Genomic DNA, 9,764 nt, shown 5'->3' with positions numbered 1-9,764 from the left:
AAGAAGTGGGAGACAAGGCCGAGAGGGAATCACTTATGGCAATCTCGGCTGCACTTATGATAGTCTAGGACAGTTCAAAACAGCAATCGATTACCATCAACGTCATCTAGAAATTGCTAAAGAAGTGGGAGACAAGGCCGGAGAGGGAAGAAGTTATGTCAATCTCGGCTGCGCTTATGATAGTCTAGGAAAGTTCAAAACAGCAATCGATTACCATCAACGTAATCTAGAAATTGCTAAAGAAGTGGGAGACAAGGCCGGAGAAAGAAGAAGTTATGCCAATCTCGGCTGCGCTTATTTTGGTCTAGGACAGTTCAAAACAGCAATCGATTACCATCAACGTCATCTAGAAATTGCTAAAGAAGTGGGAGACAAGGCCGGAGAGGGAAGAAGTCATGGCAATCTCGGCCGCGCTTATGATAGTGTAGGACAGTTCAATACAGCAGTCGATTACCATCAACGTCATCTAGAAATTGCTAAAGAAGTGGGAACAAAGGCCGAAGAGGGAGGGAGTTATGCCAATCTCGGCTGCGCTTATTTTGGTCTAGGACAGTTCAAAAGAGGAATCCATTACCATCAACGGGGTCTAGAAATTGCTAAAGAAGTGGGGGACAAGGCCGGAGAGGCATTCTCACTCTGCTCTCTTGGAAAAAATTTTGAGTGCGAAGGAAATCTCAAGAGGGCCTTTGACTGCTTTCACTCTTGTGTAGAGGCGTATGATAGTATCAGGGCCGGTCTGAGATTTAACGATCAGTGGAAGATTTGGTATCGTAATCAGCATAAAAGTGCATATACAGGATTGTGGCGTATAAAACTAATTCAAAATGAATTTGTCAACGCCCTTCTCGCTGAGGAAAGAGGACTTATGAAAAGCTTTATGACATCATCGTTATTCCTATTGCGGATCTGATCGAAGGAAACGAGCTTACAGTTGTTGCTGAGGGGCCATTTTGTCTTGTGCCTTATGCAGCATTGGAGGACTCGAAGTCAACTTATCTCAGTGATTTATTCAGAATTCGCGTGCTTCCGTCCCTGACGACCTTACAACTAATCAATGATTGCCCAGCTGAATTTCACCTGAAGAGCGGTGCATTGCTTGTTGACGACCCATGTTTCGAAGAGATCATCTATCAAGGAAGACGGTTGGTGCAACTTCCGGGAGCAAGGAAAGAGGCGGAGATGATTGGACGAATCCTCAGTATTTCCCCCCTCATTGGAGAAATTGCAACAAAAGATGAAGTGTTAAAACGACTCTCATCAGTGGCTTTAGTACACATAGAAGCACATGGTAAAATGGAAGCTGGTGAAGTTATCCTGGCACCAAACACCACAAGAGAAACCCCTCAGCCTCAAGAGAAGGACTATCTACTGACGATGAAAGATGTTATGGAGGCTGGACTGCGGGCGCGACTGGTTGTTCTAAGCTGTTGTCACAGTGCTCGTGGGGAGGTCATGGCCGAGGGTGTGGTTGGCATCGCCCGAGCATTCTTGGGTGCTGGCGCCAGATCTGTTGTGGTAACCTTGTGGGCGATTGCAGACGAGGGAACCCTAGAGTTCATGAGTTTCTTCTACGATGCACTTGCTAAAGGCAAGAAGGCAAGTGAAGCTCTCAATCAGGCCATGAAGTGTCTGAGAGAATCCGAAACCTTCAAGGAGGTGAAGTACTGGGCACCATTTGTACTCATTAGTGATGACGTCACACTTGATTTCAGCGACATTTAGTTGCTGATCCATGTAATTATTCTTTTCATAACATTTATGCACTAAAAAGTAACTTTAAATCCAAATTAGAGATACATATTTGATCATAAATGCTGTTTTTGTTTTCTTGCTGTGTAGATTTTAGGAGTTTCTTTTTTTCCGAGGAAATTGAGATGCTTTTAAATTGAGTGAACACAGACTTTTTCATAGATAATTTGATAGGAGTAAAAAACAGTTTTCTGCTATAATAATTGTTGGGCAGTTTATCGTTTCATGTCGCAAGACCGAACGAAAAATTTTCTATGATCTCAACGGTTCTCCCTGAATTATGACTTTTTTTACTTTTCAGTTAAGGCAGTGAGAATTGTGTAATATTCCTCCCTAGGAATTGTTATTCATGAGATGGTAATAAGGTATGGAGAATCGCTCTGGCCGGGAAAGCCCAAGCCAGGCGAAGGGGTGATGGTGAGACGGATCAATCCGACCGGTGGTGGGTGGGTGGGAAAACGCTTCGATGCGCAGAACACAGCCCAAGGCCTCAAGTGAAGTGACAAGGAGTGATAAAAAACAATCTACTATATCCAAAATCCCTAGGGACTAATTACCAATGCTAATTGAGTTAGCATAGTGTAATATTCCTCCCTAGGAATTGTTATTCATGAGATGGTAATAAGGTATGGAGAATCGCTCTGGCCTTCCCTAGCCTACACCCACACTCATATGAAATGAACAATCACACACCCTAAGAAAAGAAACACAAAGAACTCTTTAATCCTCTTTCCAATCCTTACTTAATACATACTATATCTAATCATTAACAATAACCTATACTATAATAGTTCAAAACTTCAATAAAATAAATTCATGAAAAAGCGTGGGAGAATCCCACAAGATGATCCTGATGTTTGTAGTCCTGCCCCGCTTGTAAAGGGAGATCCGCTAGTTTAGCCGCCGCGCCTGCTGGATTCACTACTTGTTTAAGCTTGATATAGTGAAGCGCCGTCTTACTAGATTTCCAGCCAATGTGGTCCATGATTTCACTGAGACTTACGCTTCGCAATGCTAAAGATACAGCCGCCCCACTGCGAAACCCATGAACTGTTAAATGACTACTAGATAACTTCCCAACTAGCGCGGAAACATAAATACTCAATCGCGCTTGAGCCGCCGAAGACCCCAAATGGCTGAAACAAACTCCGCCAGATTTTGAAATAGAGCGAAAAAGGAAACCTGGCGCAAGGTTAATACGTAACAGCTTACACACATCAAAATACATTTCCAAACCCCGGACAGGACAAATCAAAGGATTAGATCCCCGCTTAAAGGCAAACACATTTGCGTCACCTGACCTGAGAGACTTTGTCCAAACATGATTGAACAACAAACCAGAATTATCCGAGAAACGTAAAACATCAGATACTTTTACTTGTAACAAATCAGCTGCTCTATCACCAGCAAAAAATAATGCCTTAAATAAAGCCTGATCGCGGGCATACATAAAAATCTGAATTGCGCGCAAAGTCGAAGAATGCAACAAAAGGGCTCTAATGTATTCAGAGATAACCAACAAATCGTTCACTAAGATAGGCTCTGCCTGGCGTGGAGTTACCCTAGCCTTTAGTTGTTCTTCCCGCACATTACTCAAATAAGTCTTAACTGACCTACAAGAAGCTGGATTACCTACACCTAACAAAGACTGCCATTCTGCGCCTCGACCACTCTCTGCAAATATAGCACGCAACTTGCCAATCAGTGAATCTATAGTCCCAAATGCCAAACGTTTAGGGCATTCACAATCTAGCCCCGCATTACCTCCCCAGGTGTGACAATCCTGTCTATGAACTCGTGTCCTTCCCTTTCCATCCTTCCACACAAGGAACGCAATAACATCCGAAGGAAGCGCTGACGACAAAGACTTGGGGACTGACAAGTTTCCCAGAAAATTTATAAACTCCAATTCCAGAGCTGATTTCTGTTTAGAATAACGAGACGAACTACGTTGCTCATTCAACTCGCGTACTCGTTGGGCAATGCTGCCTTCATCAATATCCAATTTCTTTAGTGGTCCTTGGATTGTAGCACGTCTAACATAACCACATTTCTGACAGAAATTGAAATCCTCATCGTTCGAATGTGAGCATCGTGGGCACGCAACGCAGGGAGTGAATAACTTCGGAACTCTAGGCAATGTCTGTAGGGAACAAAAACGAAACAAACAATGAGCCCGACTCTACACCTAGAACCGAGACACGCGAAACGCCCACATAGAAAAGGGACAAGGTGTTGGACTATAACCCGACTTTGATGGGGATAGCAGAACACTCAAGTCACCCTGTGTACCAAGACAAATTTTCCCAGAACACCTTGCGTTCAATTCAACCCACCAATAGCGATGAGGAACAAACTCTGGAACCACAATAGTGAACGGGATCTTAAAATTCAAGAGAAACTTCAACAATGGACCAATCAAAGAAAATGGCGGGAAGACATAAGGATTGGACATGGACGGAAAAACCCGCAAGTCTTGACTGAAGACATTCACACCGTTGGAGTCTGGGCTTGGAAAAGGAGTAAAATGCGGCAAGGAAAACCCATCTTTGTTCTTCATTACATTTGAGTCCAAAGACATCAAGACAAACGAATGACCTTCAACTCCACCAAACTCTTTATCGACCCTCTCAAAAGCTGACATTGACAATTTGGAATCCACACGTGACATTGTCCTAGACGGAAAATCGGCCACATTTTCCTTAGACGGTACATAGGATAAGTTCAACTGAACATTACGAGAAGATAGAGCAAAATAAAGTCGTTTTGTAGCTGACGTTAACTGGGGGGATCTCCTACTGCCAGACCCCTGCCACGCACCTAATACTGCCATACTGTCAATAGAAGCATCAATTCGGCAATCCTTAATTCCGTCAGGAAGAGCTTTAATAGCATACAACAAAGCTAACATTTCCTTTGTAGAAATATCGAGACACAGTTCCTCTTGACTCCAATAATCTCGAAAAATCTGATCATCCGAAGGTGAATGAACCGCACAACCCCACCCATAACCGGACGCATCGGTAGAAATCGCAATACGCACATGCTTCTCGTCTCTCCACGGAAGAGTGTCCTTCCAGTCGTCAAGGTAACGCCAATGCGAAATTTCCTCCCTCAAAGCGTCGGTCATAGACACTTGCCCATCATCCAAGCCAGAAGCGATCGCTCTACTCATTTCTCTAATGAACAATTTCGCGGCTGGAACAGCCAAAGAGAAAGATATGCATTTCCCCTGAAATCGTTGTAAAGTTTTGATCCAAACAGTTTTCTTGCAGGCAAGAATTTTCTCCCTAATTAAGGCCCAGGACTCAATCTTACGGCGCGGCACCAAAAACGATTGTCGAACGGAATCCACGATCAGACCCAAATACCCCAGGGATGTGACCGGCACAAGAACCGACTTCTTGATACCAATGGTATAACCGAGATCAACCAACACAGAAAGGACAACGAATATGGCACCTGTAGCTGCCAGCAACCTGAACTGCAAAGATCTGTCCGCTGGTAATATGGACCAAGACCCAGTCGGTCGCAAAAGCTCTCCATTTAAGCGATCGTCTATATAGAGAGAACAAGGAATCCCTTGAGCTCTCAAGAAACCTGTGGCGGCCAGACCAATGGTATGATAAACATAAGGGGAGATTTTCCATCCGAACGGAAGAGTCGTACAAACAAACCACAGGCCACCAAAACTAAACCCAAAGTATGATTGCGAGGACTCTGTCAACATCACGTGATCATACCCGGACTTGTCGTCGCACTTGGTCATGAACGATCCGGGATAAACATACCTAGTCACTTCACTCAGTTTATCCAGGGAAAACGGCATATCTTTCATCCAAAGGTTTAGAAACCTCGCGTCAATACAAAGTCGAGGCTTCGTAGGTTCAACCGTGAGTGGCAACACAAGATGGGGGGGATCATCGACACCCACTACCCCCCAGACTCTAACCGCGCCGGTTAAAACACGATTCCGAATCTCCTTGGATATAAATTCCGTAAAATTTTTACAGTTTACATGATTCGGGAAAATCTTCTTAGGTGGAACAGCAGACGAATATTTAGCTCTCTTAAAAACTCCCGCAAAAGGTCTTGAAAAACTTAAGATGTCGACTTTATTTCTAATCCAATCTAGAATACAGTTCCTCAACGGATGACCCTCAAGTACCAGCTCCCATGCGGCTGAATTACGGTGAAGACCACCTGCCACAAAGGAATCCGGATCCCTTAAATGTAAAGTCCCCAGATCCGGAACCTTACCAGATGAGATAACACTTTCCCAACACGCAGCTGCACCCCCCTGAACGGGAACCCCAGTCATATCCACCCATAGGGTCTCGTTTCTTGGTTTAATTGCCGTTGTCTGTAGTTGAAATTCCGTAAGAACGTAAAAGTTATCCACAGCAGCTTTACGCTTAGTACCACCCAAAATCTAAGGAAAAGATGGCAAAAAGAGAGATCACCTATGGGAAGACCTGGGGTTCCCGATCAGGAGGGAGCAGCCTCAATTCGCCTGAAAACAGGTCGTCTGGTGGTCACCATATGTGATGAACCAGCAGGAGCTACTCCACCCCGATCCAGAACTTACAAGAGTGAATTAAAATTGAAACAACAACAGACACCGATTGACACAATGAAAAGGGAGCCTTTAATGCCGGGAAACACACGGCATAAATACTGGAAACTGATCAAAAACATTGGGAAAACGCCTTAATCCTGTCAATACATTCATTGTTTTTGAGGTGCCTCAACTCCTTGATTATAAAGGCGAGGCCTCTTAGACTGAGGACCTGGCTGTGGACGCGAGGGACAGAACCTCTGATAATGCCCATATAGGCCACACTGAAACCCTGGACTTGTGATCTATCCCTGCCTCTCCCCCTTGGCATGAAACGATTTGCACCAACTCCAGGCACTCGCAACGCTTTATCTACGGCAGCAATCCGCTTGAGTACCACTTCATCCTCTTTATCCCCTAAGAGGGCTTCAAGATAGCGCTTAAATTGCATGATTGAGGCCCACATTTTATTTTGCATTGCCGTTAGCACTGCAGAATAAAATCCAGCTTTCGCGTGTTTTGTTTCCTTGGCCACAATCTTCAGATTCACTAGGTAATCAATTGCCTGGTCCTTCTAGAACAACGGAGAACGTATTAGGTGCTGTAAATCCTCTAACACTGATTCAACAGATTGCTTTTGGGAATCTTCCAACTTCTTAAATCTCTCTAAGACACGAGCAAGATCACCCTCCTCCTATATAACAGATTTCAAAAGGTAAGATAAAAAATCACTGATCCATTCATTCCCTTTCTTTCCATTACTCAATCTCATAACTGATCGAGCACAGTATAATACAGGCTGAAAAAGAACAACACCGATTAGATTACAAGTTATGAAATATTACATTACATTAGGTTAGATTAAATTAAATAAAAATTAAATTAAATTATCAAAACCTCAAACTTCCAGCAAAAACGATGAACGCTCCTAGCCTCACAGGCCAAAAACTGTTTTAAAAACACACAACGGCAGAGCAGTCTTTCGTTTTTTTTTTTCTTTTTTACATACCGTACAACTAAAAGCTACTACACGTAAGCTTGCACAAGCAAATGAACGGCGACTGATGCTCAGGCATCACACTCCAACGAAGCAAAGCACGGCAACAGAACTTTCTACATCAGCAAGCAATTTCTTAAACGAGGGGCTACAAAGTAAAATTCAAGCCACAAAAACAAAAAAGGCTAAAGGAGAAAAAATTTATTCTTGCGCGCCAGCATCACACTACCTCAACCGAAGGTGAACATAAAGCATTTCATTCCAAAAAGCAAAACACCGAAACTATTTTCGACCCCAGAAGCACAAACAAAAAATTTAAATGACAGTACAGACAAAGAAACTTTCACGGCCTCGCAAGCAAAGAAAAAAAAAAACTTTGATCCCCGCAGACAAAGAAAACTTTAACAGCCCCGCAGACAAAACAACTTTCGCGGCTACGAAGACAAAGAAAATTTCTCGGCCTCCTAAGCAAAGGAAACTTCCACGGCCCCGCAGGCAAATAAATCCAAACGGCCTCGCAGGCAAAGGAAAACTTTCAGCACAGCCCCACAAGCAAAGAAACTTTCACGGCCACGCAGACAAAGAAAACTTTCACGGCCCCGCAGGCAAAGAAAACTTCACAACCCCGCAGGCAAAGAAAAACTTTCACAGCCCCGCAGGCAAAGAAAACTCTCACGGCCTCGCAGGCAAAGAAAAAACTTTCACGGCCCCGCAGGCAAAGAAAACTTTCACGGCCTCGCAGGCAAGTAACTTTAACGGCCCCGCAGGCAAAGAAAAAACTTTCACGGCCCCGCAGGCCTGACACAATTTCACATCTACAGAAAGTAAACCAAATCTAAACTCTACCGATAAAAATTAGCCACTGAAATATAATCAACCACATGGTATCCGAAACAGAAAAAGATGCATACCTCTCGATTCTGAGCTTGTTGTGCCAAAGGTTGGTCCTGAGCTTGCTGCGCCACGGCAGGTTCGCCTTGAGCAGGTTGAGGATTTGAACAACTTGAGCTATCGCTCCACCGGCAACGGCTTGGGGAACTTGTTCCGCCATGTCGGATTGATCCGTCGAAAAAAGTTATAGAACGCTTCAAGCAGTACACAGCCCAAGGCCTCAAGTGAAGTGACAAGGAGTGATAAAAAACAATCTACTATATCCAAAATCCCTAGGGACTAATTACCAATGCTAATTGAGTTAGCATAGGAGCTGTATCATAGAAAAGACGAAACCCAACAAAGTAAAAAGTTGCCCGCAAGCGTTGATATTTGGAGCAGAAACCACACGGCTACCTACAAAATATCTGTAAGAGTCCTCTATTGAGAGCAGGGACAACCGAACGAGCCCTCAAGAGCCCATACTGATCTCTGTTTTTTCAAAAGTTGATTCTCCACTTGTCTTGAATGCTCTTATGAGCTGTAAGGATTTGGACACGCAAAAGGAAAAGGACTTTGCAGTGTTTTGATCTTTAATGAATTGTTCGAACTAGGTTAAAAGTAATATTTTTAATTCGTGATGTCTTGAAATCATCATCAAATTTTTTTATTTAACACGAATGAGGTTGTTATCTACAAACAAGTTTTAGGTGTTGCATTTACATTCAAGTTGAAACACCTAGAAAACGTTTTCTCACAATGTTTTTACAATTTTTTTTCTTAATCGGTTTTTGCCTTAAGGTTTATATAAAGCTATTACAGTCATATGCATGTATAAAGATTTCCATAGAACTTGAAAAATAATCAGTCGTTTGATTGCTTGATTATTTTAGTCGAATGGAAATTTTGATTAACTTTCGGAGGAATTTTAATACTTAGTTATAATTAGTTATTGTGTCATGATCATAAGATTTGTTGGAATTAAAATGGCAGATTTTTTATGGTCAGTATTTAATCCTAGTATTACCAATACTGCGACAGATTTTCTTATGCCTTTGAACGCGATAGAGTGTTCATGTACTGGCATTGCGACATATTTTGAGGGCACTGTTTAAACCAATTACCCAATTGTAAAACGAGAGGCTAATGAGACAGGCTCGTTCACAGATTTGGCTCAAATTTTGCTTGTAAACTTGGTTCAGGGTTTTTATCACGAAATGAATATTTCAGGATTGAAATTTGTTTTGCGTAGGAAATTACGGCTAACAGCTATTTAGAGCCCCTCTAGGACATGGAAACGAGGCTGAAAAAGAGCAAGTTTTTAATGCCTGGGCTTCCTTTGCTCTCTCATTGTTGTATCTTTTTTTATTGTAAAATAAATTTGAAACTCTTGTTTTTTGTTTTGAATGTAAATTTCGTCGAAAAATTAAAGAGAGGGAAACGCGCCATTTAATTAACTCAGATTTAGGTGTTTTAAGATCCCTGAAAAATACCGTTAGTCCAGAAGCTTGTAATACTGTTAACATGTCGGGTTAACGAGTTTGGATGGAATTCGATGGCAGTGATTGGTGCAATTTTTGGATCAGTTTC

This window comes from Pocillopora verrucosa, chromosome 7 (genome assembly GCF_036669915.1).
Source record: "Pocillopora verrucosa isolate sample1 chromosome 7, ASM3666991v2, whole genome shotgun sequence".
NCBI lineage: Eukaryota > Metazoa > Cnidaria > Anthozoa > Scleractinia > Pocilloporidae > Pocillopora > Pocillopora verrucosa.
The sequence above is the reverse complement of the archived record's forward strand: the minus strand, read 5'-3'. Positions refer to the sequence as shown.